General features: G+C 38.1%; 1 protein-coding gene across 1 annotated transcript in view; it reads right to left on the bottom strand.

The window, feature by feature from the left end:
* Tango6 (transport and golgi organization 6) overlaps positions 1–17,312 on the bottom strand; it is a 97,606-nt gene that overhangs the window by 60,562 nt on the left and 19,732 nt on the right. The window lies entirely within an intron of this gene.

The following is a 17,312-nucleotide window of genomic DNA, read 5'->3' as shown; positions in this document are numbered from 1 at the left end:
GTGTGTGTGTGTGTGTGTGTGTGTGTGTGTGTGTGTGTGTGTGTGTGTGTGTGTGTGTGTGTGTGTGTGTGTGTGTGTGTGTGTGTGTGTGTTGGCTGATGCTGTATAAGCATGCCTTTTTGCATGCTTATACAGCATCAGCCAAATGGTTTAGTGGTTTGCACAACCTTTCAACCTAGCCCTTTGGCAGGTTTATCAGTTATTGAAACATTATGGCACTTGTTTGTTTTGCATGCTGGTGCCTTGTTTCCTGATAAGATGGGCTCTCACAAATGAAATCCCTCTCTTTTACATCATATATTTTATACGATGGACAAAAAAATTAATGATTACTTTGTTTCAACTCTCAATAAGATTTGGTTATAAATCAAGTAATTATTCTATTAGTTACCATTGTTTATCCATTTCAGAGGATCCCCATAAAGGATTGTGCGTTCTGAATTCACCAAGCGGGTAAATGGTAGCAGGTACTTGTGTAATCAAATCTTAAAAATTATGAAGAGCACAGTTAAGAACTGATAGAAGGTACAGGGACATAACGGTTATTATAATACTAATTATTATGTACATAGCAGCTTATAAGAAGTTTTGAAGAGGGATGCATTTAGATAAAGTTAAAAACTACACACTCCTGCCAAGATAGAAATTCTGTAATTGCTGGAATTTAGATACTAATCTAAATTCCAACAATTACAGAATTTCTATCTTGGCAGTAGTGTGCAGTTTTTAATTGAGGGAGTTACATATGGAGTTAGGTTAGTCGCCAGTAAACAAACACCTGTAATGATTAATGAGATGTAAGTTGTCAATACCGCAGGCCCTTGTTATAACATGGTTCGCTTTATGCTGATTCGCTATAACGCTGTTCTCATATTATAAACTGGTATCTGACTATAATGCTGTCACAAATCACTATAACACTCTTTTACCAGTGTAAAAGAGCATTTTCGTTAAATATGCCAAAAATGCAATCAGATTGCATTTTTGGCATATTTAACAAAAACGTTTCATCTGATGGAGTCAGTAGCTTGAAAATGAATAGCAAAACAGCATTAAAACATTTCATCCGCTGATTTGAGAAATTTTCCCATGCTCAGTGAAATTTTCTCACACACCAATTTAATTTCAGTACAGTGACTTGTTACATAGTTCCGAGATCAACATTTTAAAAAATGATCAAGTATATTGCTTATAATATTTGCGTTATATGCATTTATCCGAAGTCTAGTCATCACTCAGTACAGTATTAGACATCATGCGTAATGGATAGTTTACTTGAACATGTATCATAATTAATGGAACCAATGCAGTTATATATTTGAAGAGTTAATAATGGCAGATAAGAATAAAAAAGCCAAAGTATGAAGACTACAAATGTAAGAAAAAGACTGAATTTGAAAATTAAATTAGATGTTTTGAAGCGAATCGATTCCGGTCAACGACAAGCAATATGTGCCATAATTTAGGACAGGCAGCAGGTTTAACTGTAAGAACAATTATAAAAAAAAAAAAAAATTAATTTTATTTTAACAGCGGGAAAAACAGTTGTTCCACTGCAAGAAACTAGGGCTAGGCTGGCTATTAGGATTGAAATGGAGAGACTTTAACTAATTTTATTGAAGATAATATCCAACGCAAAATTCAGTTAAGTTAAATATTATAAAAAAACAAAAAACAAAAAAAGAGATTAGCCTATATGATGATCTGAAGAAAACTCACCTAAAAAAAAAAAAATGTGGAACCATTTATAAAACTAGTAAGGGCTGGTTGAATAGATTTAAAATCCACAAGTGCAGATCAAGGAGCCAAAACTTTCAAAAACAACTTGTTAAAATTACTGTATTTGGAAATGAATGCCTAAAAGAAGTTTCATACTGAAAGAAGAAAAAAACATGCCAGGTTTCAAAGCAGTGAAGGATTGGTTGACTTTACTGTTGGGTGGCAATGCTGTGGGGGATTTTAATTTAAAACCCTTTTTAGTTTACCAGGAAGAGGGCCAAAATCAACACATTTTTCATGATTAAATTCATCAATTAAATAAATTAAATCAATTTAGATCAATTACATTCATGATCTTAATAGGAATTTTAAGTCTAATTTTGATACGTAAGTAGTTACCACATAATTATATACGTATGTAATGCAGAATATTTTATATGTACAAATATTTGAATATTAAATATTTTGACAGATATTTATGCATCTTTTCACTATTGTTTATTATAGATTAGGAAATATCCTATGGCACCGACTGCAACCCACAAATACATATGTTACCTTATGGGAATGCGGCGCTCGCTTGGCACGGATTCATTTAGCATTTTGTTTTTCTGGAACGAATTATCAGCGTTAAGCAGGAGTCACCTGTACTGAATTCCTGTGAATTATATTATTTACTATTTACATTTAGTAGAGAAGATGAACATGACAGTTTCTTAGAGGCAGTCTGTTTATGATTGTTCCTCTCCCCCCCCCCCCACTACCCCCAAAAGAAAGATCAGATGATTGTCCATATTTTTCCTCTATATAGGTCTCCAATACTATTTATCTTGATTGGCATGATCTTCAATGTGTTTCTTCATTATGTACAGCTAAATCCAGTCCTTTTGAATTTGATATTCATTGTGAAGGTGGTGAATGGCAGGATTGAAATCAAAGTGCTATTAGAACTGTTTACCATTTGCTGTTGAGAGCCATTTTTAGGGCCTTAGAGTAATGGTTAGGCTCTATGTTCAAGTAATATATAAATGAGAATGTATTCATCTATTTGGGTAGCTATAGACTGCTGCTTCTGTGTATGTGTAATTTTTGCATATGCTTGAAATGATGTATTTAACAGCACTTTTCTTTGTGACTTGATAGATCAACTTAGTTTCTATTTTGCACTTCTATATTAAGTTCTCTGTTTTTCTATTCTTCACAAGCTTTAGAATAACCTGGATGACTAGCTTAGCAATTAGGAAACTTTGGATCAAGTTAGTATGCTGTGTCTGGCATGTTCTGTAGGACTTAGAGATACAGTTAGGACAAATACCTTGACACACTGTTTGGGAATGTGCATATTTTTCACATTTATAGCATCTGATCAGATTGGGATATGCAAGTTATTTAAATCTCATATATGAGATTTAAATAACTTGCATTAACCTGTTTTAATTGTATCTGGTAAAGATGGTATGTTAAACATGAAAATAAAGTTTCAAGCTGAGATAAGAGATTCATCTTTTTATTACTATTCAATAATAAAGTTCCTGGATAATCTCCCCTTCCATAACATTCAGCAGGTCCTACTCAAGAGATAATACCTTTGGAGGTATTAGGAGTTGCATTGGGATAGTTACTTTTATAATAGCTCCACCAAAGGTTGAAAGTGATTCTGGATGCTTCTGAGTCTTTTATATCAATTTGGAGACCAACTTGCTGAAACAAGTAGGTCTACAGACTGAAGTTGCTGGTTGTACCAGCAGCATTTTCTAAAATATTTTTGAATAAGGAAAGAGTTTGCTCACTGGCTGGTTCAGCAGTGAAGGAAGCCAAGGAAGGCCAGATACTTCTGTTTAAGCACGTCTGATTTTTTTTTTTTTTTTTTTTTTTTTTAATCTCAAGCAACAGAGATGATATGCAATCCACAATAGCTCCTTTGGGCACCAGGAATTTGTCATTATTAACAAGGTTGCTGGTCCCACCACAAGATGGCAGAAGCAGTGCTGTCGGGTGGCTAAGTGGTTGATATTTTTAGTTGGATTAATAACATTAGTAATAAAAGCACTAAAAAAAAAAAAAAAGAAAGGTGAATTTCCTTTCTGGATTCTTCCTTGAAATTTTTGTTAGCACAGTACTGCTTAAGAAAATCTATGCATCTTAAAAAACTAGAAAGACAACTGAACTAAAATTAGGTGAAATTAACTAAGTGAACCTTACTCATTTATACAAAGCATATAAAAATCACATATAGAGAGTTTATATAAATCACAGAGAAATCACTTGGCCACAAATGTGCTTGGCACCTGGGATCCATCATGAAAGAAGAAATTAATAGTAAACTTCTTAAATTTAATATCCATAAGAACAACAGCAAATATGACAAAAAATATTTCATAAACAAATATTGGAATTTATACTTTAACAATAATAATCCTCTGCTGCATATCAAAAAAAAAAAGTGTATTAGTCAATTTATTAATGCTTATAAATTATCGTCAAAACATAGTTTACTGGATAAAAGAGAGATTTATTAAACTACTATCAATTACACAGGATCTAATAGACACTACCCTTTTTCTCTTTCTTTTCTTTTTATTTATTTTGGAATAATAATAAATTTATATCCTCCCAAGAACCTTTCCCACCAATTTTATTTAAATGATAGCATATAACTTTCAGATTTTTTTTGGTTTGATTTATTACAAATTATGATTATGAAAGGGTTACATTACTTGTTTTACATCTGGCTTCTGGCTTTTTTGAATTATCTGGAATGTACATACAACCCTCATTTTCATGTCCCAGGTCTATTTGGCAAAATAGCCATTCACAAATAACCTTTTATCCATCATTAAATCTTACCACTAATGATACACTGTTCCAGTTTAGTTCATGTCATGCAGTACTATGAAAAATTTTTGTACAGATATTTAATATTTTAAAAAGGCCAGTGCAGAAAATGAAAAAGATAATAAGAGTACAAACTCTAAGAAATGGGTGCAAACATTAACAGCTGCAACTGGAACAGATATTGGAAAATTAGTCAACAATGGATGTTAGACTTAAGTACTAGTTGTCAGTCACTATCAAATGTAGCTGAAAAAAATTTTGAACATAAGGTTATAACAGTAACATAATTGCCAGTAACAGAAAAAATGGTCCATTCAATCCATGGAAATTCAGTCCATGCAAAATTGCATGGGATGCAAATAAATTATCAAGTGATACAGCAGCCCATGGTAGATATAAATTAGTCTGTAATCAAGTCACAAAAGAGGTTAGTCAAACTAAGGCAGATTATGAGATATCTCTAGCAAAGACTTCTGTGCTTATATTAACAGTTGAAGGAAGGGTTCAATCACATTGGGCCACTTCTTTAGGGAAGGGGATGCCAGAAGTTTAAAAAAATCTCTAATGAGCAACTATATAATTTTGTGATAACTGAAAGGAAAGTGGAGGAGAAATTGTTGAGGATGGATACAAAAGAAGCATCTGGGGCAGATGCAATCAATCCAATTATATTAAGGGAGGCAGAAAAGGAGGTAAGCAAACCCACAGCCATAATTATGAGAGGATCCCTGGATTCAGGGGAGGTTCCTACAGACTGGAGATGTGCAGTCTCCCCAATTCATAAAGGGGGAAGGACCAAAAGGTGACATGAGTAATTACAGACCTGTTAGCTTAACATCTGTTCCAGGGAAAATAATGGAGTCACAAAAAACTAATGCAGGACCATCTGGACGGGAATACAATTATACTGCAGTCACTGGATTTGTCAAGGGGTGGTCATGTTAACCAATCTGATAGGTTACTATGATGCAATGACCAAGGAACTGGATGAAAAAAAATAATTTTGGTATCATAGACTTGGATTTCAAGAGAGCTTTTGATAATGTTACACATAAAACACTGCCGTATAAACTGGAGCAATGTGGCATTAAGGGAAAGTTACTGCTATGGATAAAGGGCAAGTTACTGCTATGGCTAAATGGGAGAAAACAGAGAGTGGTAATCAATGGGCACTGCTCTTTGTAGACTAATGTTATCAGTGGACTAATGTTCTGTGCTGGACCTGTTGTTTTCAGTATTTATTAATAATATTGATGAAGGTATATCAGGCTTAATGTCAAAGTTTGCAGATAGAAAGGTTGGCAGGGTGGTTAATGACAGTAAACATGGTGAGCTACAGCAACAAGATCTAGGAAAATTGGGTTGATGGGGCCAAGAAAAGGCAGTTGAAGTTTAACATTGACAAATGGAAGCTACTGGATATGGGTAGTAGTAATCCCATAGTAAATTATCAACTGTGTGGTACTACACTCAGGGTAGTGGAAAATGAAGAAGACCTCAGGGTAATTGTGCAATCAGATATGAAATTCTCTGGGCAGTGTAGACATGTGGTCAGGAAGCTCATAGGGTTTTATCAATGATATACAGAATCTTTGGCAGTGATAAGGAGGAGATTATCCCTTTGTACAAGGCCATGGTTAGGCCACATCTTGAGTATTGTATACAGGTCTGGAGGCCTCACTTTAGGAAGATCTACGGGAACGGGTACAGAGATGGAAAACTAGATCGGTGTAGGGAGCAAAGGGGTACTCTTACCTAGAAAGGTTTCAATTCTGCAAACTTCAGCATCTGGAGACTAGGCACCTGCTGGGCGATCCGACTGAGGTGTTTAAGGCCTTTAATGGATTGAGTAAGCTGAATGTGAATGGCATTCTTCCTTTTGCTGAGATTATACACATGAAGGGAATAAATTTAAGTTGAGGAAGGACAGTTGCAGGATAGAAGTGCAAACTTGTATCAACGACAGAGCTTGCACTTGGTCATCATGCAACACAGCGGCAACAACCCCCAAGGCAGAATGCGCTGGTCCCGCAGGAACTAGTAGTTGTTGGTCACTCTATTGTCAGGGAAATGGGGAACATGCTTTGTAAAAAGGATAGGTGGAACAGTACCAGGGTATGTCTGCCAGGGGCAAAGGTTGATGATGTTGTAGAGCAGATATCATCTTTTAAGGGCACAAAAGATGATATAGTTGTACATGTTGGCACTAATGATATTAAGAGTAGGAGACGGGCAGAATTACTTAACAAGTACAGGTCACTGTTGAAAAAAAGCCGTGAATTAGGGTTGAATTTGAAATTGACTGCAATTCTGCCCAGACAAGATAAGAGGGAGTATATGATGAGAGCCTTGTCGATCAATTCGGCCATGGAAAAACTGTGCAAGGTTCGAGGGGTAGAATTTTTTTCAGCTTGGTCTGTACTTGTTAACAGAAGGGACTGCTTCTACAGGGATGGAATACACTTAAATAGAAAGGGTGCAAGAATATTTGCTGATACTAACGAGGCAGTGTTGGGTGGGTCGGAAAACTGCTAGACTGGGGGGGATACAAGGACTAATAGATTAACAGTAGCCACTGGCAGAGGTGAAAGTGATTCTTGCACTGCTTCTATTGAATTGAGCAGAAGCCTGGAAAACAAGATGCAGGATATTTCAGAGACTGCTGGAGTCATTGTGGTACAAATAAACACATGGGTTGTGTTAGGGTAGCTATGAAAAGGCACAGGTGCATGTATACTTGCATGTACACCAATGCTAGGAGTTTGGTAAATAAATTTGATGAATTTGAGGTATTGCTCAAAACATCAAAGGCAGATATTGTTGGGATATCAGAGACATGGTGTCACACAGATATAAGGAATGCAGAACTGGAATTTGGGGAGTACAATGTGTATAGGAAGGATAGACAAGATAGGAAGGGAGGAGGGGGTTATACTATTATTTAAGAAACACATAAAATCCAAAGAAGTGAAGCCAGTCGACATTGCTGGACAGTGCAGTGTCGAGTCAGTTTGGTGTGACATAAGCATTGGGAGATCAAAATTGAGAGTAGTAGTGTGCTATAGGCCTAATGAGTCTGATGAGTATAATAAGTTACTGTACAGGGAAATAGAGTGGGCCAGTAAATCAGAGAGTCTTATAATAGGGGATTTTAATTACCCAGATATTGACTGGAATTTGTGGGTTGGTCACTCACAAACTAGCAAGGCTTTTGTGGATTTATTGGATGATTGTTTTCTACATCAGCATGTTCAGGAGGTAACTAGAGGGAGTAATACTCTTGATTTGATTATCACTAGCGATTCTTCATGCATTAAGAATCTGCAGATAGAGGAACCACTAGGTGGCAGTGATCACAGTGTGCTGAAGTGGGATTTACTCAAAGAAGTAACTACCATCAAGGGTAAAGGGAAGGGTTATTGCTTTCTTAAAGGCGACTACGATGGTCTGAGACAGTATTTAAATTCTATACAGTGGGACCAACTGATGATGTTACCAACAGCAAATTCAAAATGGGAAGCATTCAAAGAACTTATCTTCGAAGCTACTAGGCTTTACATACCAACTAAGAAATACTGTTCAAGGTTTAGGCCTAAATTGATGTCAGATGAACTAATGAGACATAAGGCAGAGAAGAAAAATGCATGGGATATATATAAATAAACACGCGACACAGAAGCCTATGATAGATATAAGTTGATCTGTAACCAAGTTACAAAGGAGGTTAGGCAGGCAAAGGAAGATTACAAGAAATCTTTGACAAGGGATGCAAAGAAAAACAGCAAAGAGTTCTTTTCTTATGTAAACTCTAGAAGGAAGGGGATGAATCAGATCGGTCCAGTTGATATCGATGGTTCAACTGTTGATGATCCTGCTCAGGTAGCTAACAAACTAAATGAATATTTGCATCGATATTCACACATGAGGAGTTATTCAGTGAAGGGAATGCCAGAGGTGTATTCAACTCTGGCAGTAAGCTAGATAATCTTGTAATAACTGAGAGAAAAGTGGAGGAGAAATTGTTGAAGACAAGAAAGGCACCTGGGGTGAATGGGATCTATCCAGTTATATTAAAGGAGGTAGCAAAGGAAGCAAACCCTCAGCCATAATTATGAGAGCTTCCTTGGACTCAGGGGAGGTACCCATAGACTGGAGATGTGCAAATGTGACCCCAATTCACAAAGGAGGATCAAAGGCTGACAAAAGTAATTATAGACCAGTGAGTTTAACTTCTGTTCCAGGAAAATGAATGGAGGCCCTGGTTAAAGAAGCACTGCAGGATCATCGAGACAAGACTTCAGTTATAGCTCAGACACAGCATGGCTTTGTTAAGTGGAAGTCTTGCCTGACCAATTTGATTGGATACTATGATGCAGTAACAAAAGAACTGGATGCAGGGAATAACTTTTATAATATATACTTGGATCTTAGAAAGGCTTTTGATACTGCTGCAATGGAAGACTGCTGCACAAATTGGAGCAGTGTGCATTGGAGACAAATTGCTGCTATGGATAAAGGGGTGGTTGAGGGGGAAAAGACAGAGAGTGGTAATCAATATACACTGCTCATCGTGGACTAATGTTATTAGTGGAGTCCCTCGGGACTCCACTAATAACATTAGTCCACGTAACATTAGTCCAGTGTTGGGTCCATTATTGTTTTCTGTATTTATAAATAATATTGATGATGGTATATCAAGCTTAATGTCCAAGTTTGCAGATGATACAAAGGTGCAGGGTTGTCAAGGACACTACTGACGCTATGTTGCTGCAACAGGATCTGGAAAGGTTGAGCAGATGGGCTGAGAGGTGGCAAATGAAGTTTAACATTGACAAATGTAAAGTACTACATATACGAAACCGCAACCCCAGAGCAACGTATCAACTCTGTGGTACTACACTGACAGTGACAGAGAATGAAAAGGACCTGGGGGTAATTGTGCAGGCAGATATGAAGTTCTCTGAGCAGTGCAGACGGGCTGCAAGAGTAGCTCATGGTGTCTTATCAATGATATACAGGAATTTTTCTAGCAGGGATAAGGAGGTGATTATTCTCTTGTATAAGGCAATGGTCAGGCCACACCTTGAGTACTGCATACAGGTCTGGAGGCCTCATTTCAAAAAATGATGTAGAGCTGCTGAAACGAGTACAGAGAAGGGCAACAAGATTAGTGAATGGAACAAAGGGTTGCGCTTATGAAGAAAGGCTTAAGTTTTGCAAATTACAGTGTCTGGAGACTAGGCACCGGCGAGGTGATCTGATAGAGGTGTATAAAGCCTTGAATGGTTTGAGCATGCTCAATGCTGATGGAATTCTGCCTCTTGCTCAGAATAATCACCTGAGAGGGCATAAGTTCAAATTGAGGAAAGACAGATGTAGGAAGATGTGCGGAAATTTTCCTTTAGTAAGCGGGTAGTTGGTTGGTGGAACAGACTTCCATCCCTTGTTGTGGAAGTATATTGCCTAAATAAATTTAAGGCTCAGCTGGACAGGTATCGAACGGAGTGGAATTTTTTTTTTTTTTTTTTTTTGGCTGATGCTGCATAAGCTTGCTTTCTTGCATCATATGCCTCTACTAATGCTAATGCTAACTTCAGCCACCAGGTGGTTGATTGTTGGAACAAGTTTTCATCTGTTGTGGAAGTAGATGGTTTTAATAAATTAAAGGAAGAACTAGATCAATCATTGGCAGGTATGGATGGGTGAACTGTGTGTTTTTTTTTTTTTTTTTTTTTTTTTTGATGATGCTATTGTTTGTTATTTGGTTTTTAGGAGCATTAGCAACTAAGGCCATATTGCTCCAGGGAAATGCGGTTGTCATTCCCTGACCTTTCCGCATCCTCCATATTTGGTGGTCATGGGCTCGAACCCGGTCTAATCAAGAAGCATGTGCTATGCATTGCTGCTTCTCCCCACCTGGCTATGGAGGTGCTGGATGATGCTATATAAGCTTGCTTTCTTGCATCTTTTGCCGCCACTACTACTACTACTAATAATAATAATAATATTATTATTATTAATAAAATATATATAATATATAATAATAAACCAAGGATGTACAAGAGATGAGAGAGTGGGAGATTCAGGAGGGAGAAGTAAAACAGATGATCAAGGTCACACAACTGGCAAACTCCAGGAACAGATAACATACACAACTACTAGTACGAGAAGCTCACTTGCACACACAAGCAACTGACATAGCAGTTCACCTGAATGATAAGGCACCCAGAAACAATGCAAAAGTTTCTCACTCAAGGAATCACTTATCTGAAGCCCAAAGACATAGATACAAGTAACCTGGCAAAATACAGGCCAATAACCTGCCTCCTTATGATGTACAAGATCCTGACCTGCTACATAATGAAGAAGACCACTTGGAGAGTCAGAACATAATGGCCGAACAGCAGAAACGATGCAAGCGGCTGAGCAAAGGATGCAAGGAGCAATTAACCATAGTTGGCATGGTTATAGAGCAAGCCTAAAGGAAGCGCTGCAACCTGTACACCACCTACATTGATTACCACAAGTCCTTCGACTCCGTGCCTCATAGCTGGCTAATACAGGCACTGAACATCTACAAAGTCAATCTGATAGTGACAAACTTCCAAGGAGAAAAATGACAAAATGGAGTACCACCATTAAGGTCAAGAATATCACATCCAGGCCAATTCCCATCAGGAGAGGAATCTTTCAGGGAGATGCCCTGAGCCCACTTTGGTTCTGTCTTGCACTTAACTGGCTATCCACCATGCTGTTGGTATTTAGCTTAATGACATAAGGGCTACTGAGGCCAAGTTGTGTCTGCTCATAGTTTATTTAGTCAAAATATACCAGATGTTAAATTAAATACTCCTGTATAGGCCAATTCATTTTAAATAGATTATATGTTCTATGTTTGCATCATTTCCCAGGATATGAGTTAAATCATGTGAGACGTTCACCCTAGAGACCGACTGAAAAGTGTGTGACTGTATGGATGAATATAAGAGACAATCAAACAGAAAATACCTAACCGTAAGTTGACAGGATGGACACTGGGGTGGATCTTCTCCCAGTAACAGGAACAGATGGGTATAATGAGTGTGTCCAATTCTGAGTCTTGCCAGTACCACTTCCTCTCATCTGTTTCGTCAGAAGCCTGAGAGCCACAGCTTTGGTTCTTGCTTTATCTGGCAAAGTTTATTGTTGGTTTTACTTTTCCAGATCTATGACCGGTTGTCGTAACTTGCTTTGCAAATAACAGGCTTATAATCAGTGTAACGAACCTGAGGATGTTTAGCTGCGAAGTCCGCACTTTCAATTCCTGGAATGCCAGAATGGTCAGGGATACAGCAAAAACTGATTGACTGATTGGACACGCTTCAGCAAAATAGCTCAGAATGAATGTGTTTCAAGGTAGGATGAGAAGATGAGAAATTCTTCTTTATGGCAGAAACAGCACCGAGGGAGTCAGTCTAAATTAAGGCAGGTGAGATAGAAAGTTCAATAATTTTACGAAGTGCTAATTTGATGGCATATAATTCAGCTGTGAAGACGCTGCAGGCTAATGGTAGTAAAGCTGTAACCGTAAGAGAAAGAAAAACTGAAGAAGCACCAACCATACTGGCTGTTTTGGATCCGTCAGTATAGATTTTACAGGCATGGGAGTTCAAAGCAGTGTGAGCTAAGTGCAACTGCCTGATATAAAATTGTGCATATGTACGTTCTGATATTCCCTGTCAGAGGGTTGGCAATTTCGAATCTCCTCGCTTTGATCTTCTCTGGCTTAAAATCTCTCTACCTCATTGTGTCAAATTCATCTGTTGTCTCTACCATTCTCCAAACTCCACTAATTATTTGGAGCTCTTTGCCTTCCTCTCTTTGCAACTTGACTTTCTCCAGTCCAACTTTCCTAACAGTGAGGTAATTTTCCTTGGTAATTTTAATGTTCACAACTCCAGCTGGCTTCCGTTTTCTATTCACACCGACACAACTGGTCGAGATGCTGAGGCTTTTGCAATTACTAATGACCTTGCACAGATTATTCATTTACCTAGAAGAATACCGGACAATCCTAATCATACAGCCAATACGCTTGATCATTTTTCTCACAAACAACCCTTCTAAGTACATGGTCAAACTGAGAGGTCCTTTAGGCACTTCAGATCACAACTTGGTGATCGTCTCTTCTCCAATGGAGCCTTTATCTCATGGCTATTCCCAACCTCGTGTTGTTTGGTATTACAAGAATGGAAAATGGGATGAACTGCGAGATTTCTTTTCTTCTTTTCCTTGGTCGGATTACTGTTTCAAAACTTCTGATGTCAACATTTGCTCAGATCATGTAACTGAAATTATTCTTGTAGGAATGGAATCATTTATCCCACACTCCACTTTAAAATCAAGCCCTTTATCTAAACTTTGGTTTTCCAATAAATGTGGTAAGGCTGTTCAAGAGAAGAATGTTGCATATCATAATTGGCTTGTTTCTAATTCTTCAGTTTGATTTTCTGCCTACACCAAAGCTCGTAACAATTGTAAAGCAGTTATTAATCAGTCCAAACTAGAGTTTGAACAGGCTAAGAGTAGAAAACTTGCTTCTTGCCCTAATGGTAGCCGAGCAGTCTGGTCTCTTGCCAAAGCTATTGGCCGCAACTTTTGCCCATCTCTGCTCCCACCTCTGTCCAAACCAGATGGTTCTGTTGTCACTTCAGCCAACGATGAAGCTGACCTGTTAGCATCCCATTTTTCTTCCAACGTGTATTAATGATCTTGGTAAAACACCTCCCACTGTTCCCAACACACTCCATTCAATGCCTTCTGTGGTCTTCCGTCAAAAGGATGTCAGAAGGATTTTGACAAATCTTGATGCTAAGAAAGCTCCAGGTCCTGATGGTATTTCTCCACTTGTTCTCAAAACCTGTGCTTCTGAACTTACTCCTATTCTTGCCGCCTTTTTTCACATTCTTATTTCAAAGGTGTTTTTCCTTCTGCTTGGAAATTTGCTCATATCCAGCCAGTTCCTAAAACGGTTGACAAATCCCTCCCATCCAATTATCATCCCATTGCAATTACTTTTACTCTTTCTAAAGTAATGGAGAAATCAATTAACCGGCAATTCTTAAACTACCTAGAAACCTTCCGTCTGTTCAACGATTGACAGTACGGATTCCGCCAGTGTCGATCCACTGGTGATATTCTGGCTTATGTTACCCATTTATGAACTAATTCAATGGAAAGGTTTGGTGAAACGAGTAGTTGCTCTTGACATCTCAAAGGCTTTCGATCATGTTTGGCATAAAGGTCTTCTAAAGAAGCTTCCACCTTATGGTTTTCCAACTGTTTTTAGTAATTGGTTATCCAGTTTTCTCTCTGATTGCTCACTATGGGTGATGGTAGACAGCTCTCTGTCTTCTAACTTCTCCACTAGTGCCGGTGTCCCCCAAGGTTCAGTTCTTTCCCCCATTCTTTTCCTCTTCTATATTAATAACCTTCTTCCATTGACTGGAAATCCTATCCATAGTTTTGCTGATGATAGCACATTGCATTCCACTTTCCATTTTGAGAAACCTTGCCCTGCTCAATCAGCTTCAACTTCTCGAAAATCTGCTACCAATTCCTTAAATGCCAATCTTCGGGTAATTCTCCATTGGGGCAAACACAACTTAGTTGATTTCAACTCTTCTAAAACTCAGTCTCGTCTCATATCTTGCAAAAAGGATTCTTCTGCTCCTATGCTTAACTTTAGTGACACTCCGATTTCTAGGCAAAATGATATATCTCTTTTGGGGATTACCCTGACTTCTAATCTCTCTCTTGGCCCAAGCATGTTACAAATATTGCTTCCTCTGCATCTAAAAAACTTGGTTTTCTTTTTTGCTCTCGGCATTACTTTTCTTCCAAACAGCTGCTCACTCTGTATAAATCGCAAATCCGCCCTGCCATGGAATATTGTTCCCACATCTGGGGTGGTGCCCCCAAAACCTCTCTCAGGCTTCTTGATTCCATCAGAAGGGGGCAGTTAAGTTAATTAATGATTCATCTCTAATATAGTCTCCCCACTCGCTGTCTTATAGACGTACTGTTTCTGCTGCATGCCTTTTCTACAAATACTTCCACGGGCACTGTTTTTTTCTTCTGAATTGGCTTCTATAATTCCCGCTCTCTCTTTCAAAACAGTCCGAACACATGCCGCCACCAGCCAACATCCATTTAGTGTCCAACTTCAAACTCACAGAACCAACTTTTCATCCTCGTTTATTCATTCAACTGCCGTTTTCTGGAACAACCTTCCTTTATACGTATTTTCTGAAAATTACAGTCTACAGAAGTTCAAGTCCAATATCAACAAATATCTTCTGTCGTCTTCTCAACCTCCAACCCAAGCACGGTACTAAGTACTATAGGTTCTAATACCTCTCGTGTTTGGGGTTTAAATAAAAAAAAAAAAACAATAATCTAGCCGTGAACGGCTTAAAGTTCTATAAAGATACAATAGAGTATACCGATCAGCACCCCATAACACAGCCGAGACTGATCACAGCATAATCAGATGATTTAAACATGTATTTCTTAAATGAGAGAAGTAAGCTTGGAAGTTCAGCTTGCTGTCTAATATCAGTCCAAGAAATTTAACAGTACTAACAAGTGGGATTGGAATATTGTTTATTTGTAGTTCAGGATCGGGATGGAGAGCTCGTTTCTTGCAAAAGTGAGTGACAGTGCATTTCTTTTCTGATAGTCAGTAGCCATTCTGTGAAGTCCAGGATTGTATTTTGGTAATGGCAAGTCAGAGCTGCCATTTGATGGTATTCATACTATGAGTCTGACAGGAAATGGTAAGGTCATCTGCATGCATGTAAGTTCCAACAGTTTTTTGGATATCTCGTGTTATGCTGCTAACTCAGATTGAAAATAGTGCTGGACTAAATATCGATGCTTGCGGGACTCCTTTCTGAATGTGAGATGCAGAGAGTACGTTTTTATATTGAACTTGAGAAGAATGCAATTGCAGAAAATTTTGAATTATTATCTACAAATGGCCATTAAGCCCCAGATGGTAAAGGTCCATAATAATCTCATGATGCCCTGTAGTGTCAAATGCCTTTTCAAGATCTAGGTTGACCATGACTAGATGTTGTTTCATGACAAAGGCATTGTGAATATGAGATCTGGCTTTGATAAGCACGTCCAGCATTGATCTATTCTTCCAAAAGCCATACTGATGATCTGGAAGGAGATTCTGTGACTCCAGTATGTAAGTGAGCCTAGTATGAACCATCCTTTTGAAAATTTTACCCATGTAGCCCGTAATTTTCAATACAGGAACGATCTTTTCCTGGATTTGGTAAGGCAATAATGAAAGAATGATGCCAGGAAGAAGGATAAACATTTTTGGAGAATATCCAATTATAAAAGATTAACATGGCACTCAAATCCTCTTCAAGTAAATGCTTCAGCATAACGTAACGAACTCCATCTGGGCCTGCGGCACTATTTTAAGATCTGTTTAATGATTCTTGAAGTTCTATTAATGTAAATAGATGGTTTTACGGGAATGAGCAGTGCATGAAAAAGTTGATTTTATATGTTCTGCACCAGCTTTGATGTTCTAAAATGTGGATGCATAGAAGGCAGAAGCAGAGATTGTAGCAAATGATTCTGCAAGTGCATTAGCAACTTCTTCAGCTGTAGATAGGTCTTTCCCTTTCCAATGAAGGGGAAAGACCTATCTACAAGTATTAGAGAGGGCAGCAAACGAGTGAATTTCCCATTTAGTGCCTGTATTCTTTTCCAGATGAGGCGTGTGTCATTGTCTTTTGTGATTGTTGAGGCAGAAGCAATCCATGAGTCTTGTTTTGCTTTTCGTCTAATTTGCCTTGCTTTTGCTTTAAGCCTTTTATAAGCAACTAGGTTACTAGTAGTGGGATTCTATGGAAATTGCATTATAGCCTCAGTTGCTGATGCGCCAATAAAACACAAACAAACTTATGGAAATTATTCCAAGCTCGGTTTTTTTCCTGCTTGGCAATGAAGCAATTTGTATTCCACCAATGATTTCAGCGATTACAATATGTCTTGGATTTTGGAATGTGGGTATTAGCAGCAGTCAGAATCTGATTGATGATGTAAGTATTTATATCATCAATAGGTTCTTTTTGAACATAAAGTCTGTCTAGAAGTATTTGAGCAAAATAGCCATCCCAGTTTGCCTTTTCAAACTTCAAAGTGGATTGTTGATCAGGATTTGGAGTTACCCCTGTTTGTAAGGAAAGTAATCAGAAAGTGATCACTGTTAAAAGGATCGGTTAAACAGACCATGTCATGATTGGAAAGATGGATGGTGAGCAAATCGACAAGTCAATTTCAGAAGTAGATCCTGTAGGTAAGTGGAAGTAGGTAGGAGATCCAGAGTTTAATAAATTCAGATCATTCCTCAATCAACTTGCCTCTTCTGTACATTGCAGCTGATCCCCACAATGGATGGTGTCCACTGAAAAGATAAATTGGAGTAATGAGGTTGTCAAGTTCTGAATGGAGAAGTGGTAGAGATGGTGGAATATAAATGGAAACAATGGTAAGTAAAATACCAACTGCAATCCGAGCTGTAACAACTTCTAGGGTGGTTCTTAATTGGATCGGTCTGGATGGTATGCTAGAATTTATAAGAATAGCTACTCCTCCACGGGCAGGAGACTCTAGGCTCCTAACTCGTCTGTATATCATACAATTTGAGAATTTCAGCAAAACTTGGGGTGACAAGAATGTTTCCTGTAGGC

This window comes from Mastigoproctus giganteus, chromosome 5, assembly GCF_048544385.1.
Source record: "Mastigoproctus giganteus isolate SK-2022 chromosome 5, ASM4854438v1, whole genome shotgun sequence".
NCBI classification, from domain to species: Eukaryota; Metazoa; Arthropoda; class Arachnida; order Uropygi; family Thelyphonidae; genus Mastigoproctus; species Mastigoproctus giganteus.
The sequence above is the reverse complement of the archived record's forward strand: the minus strand, read 5'-3'. Positions and strand labels throughout refer to the sequence as shown.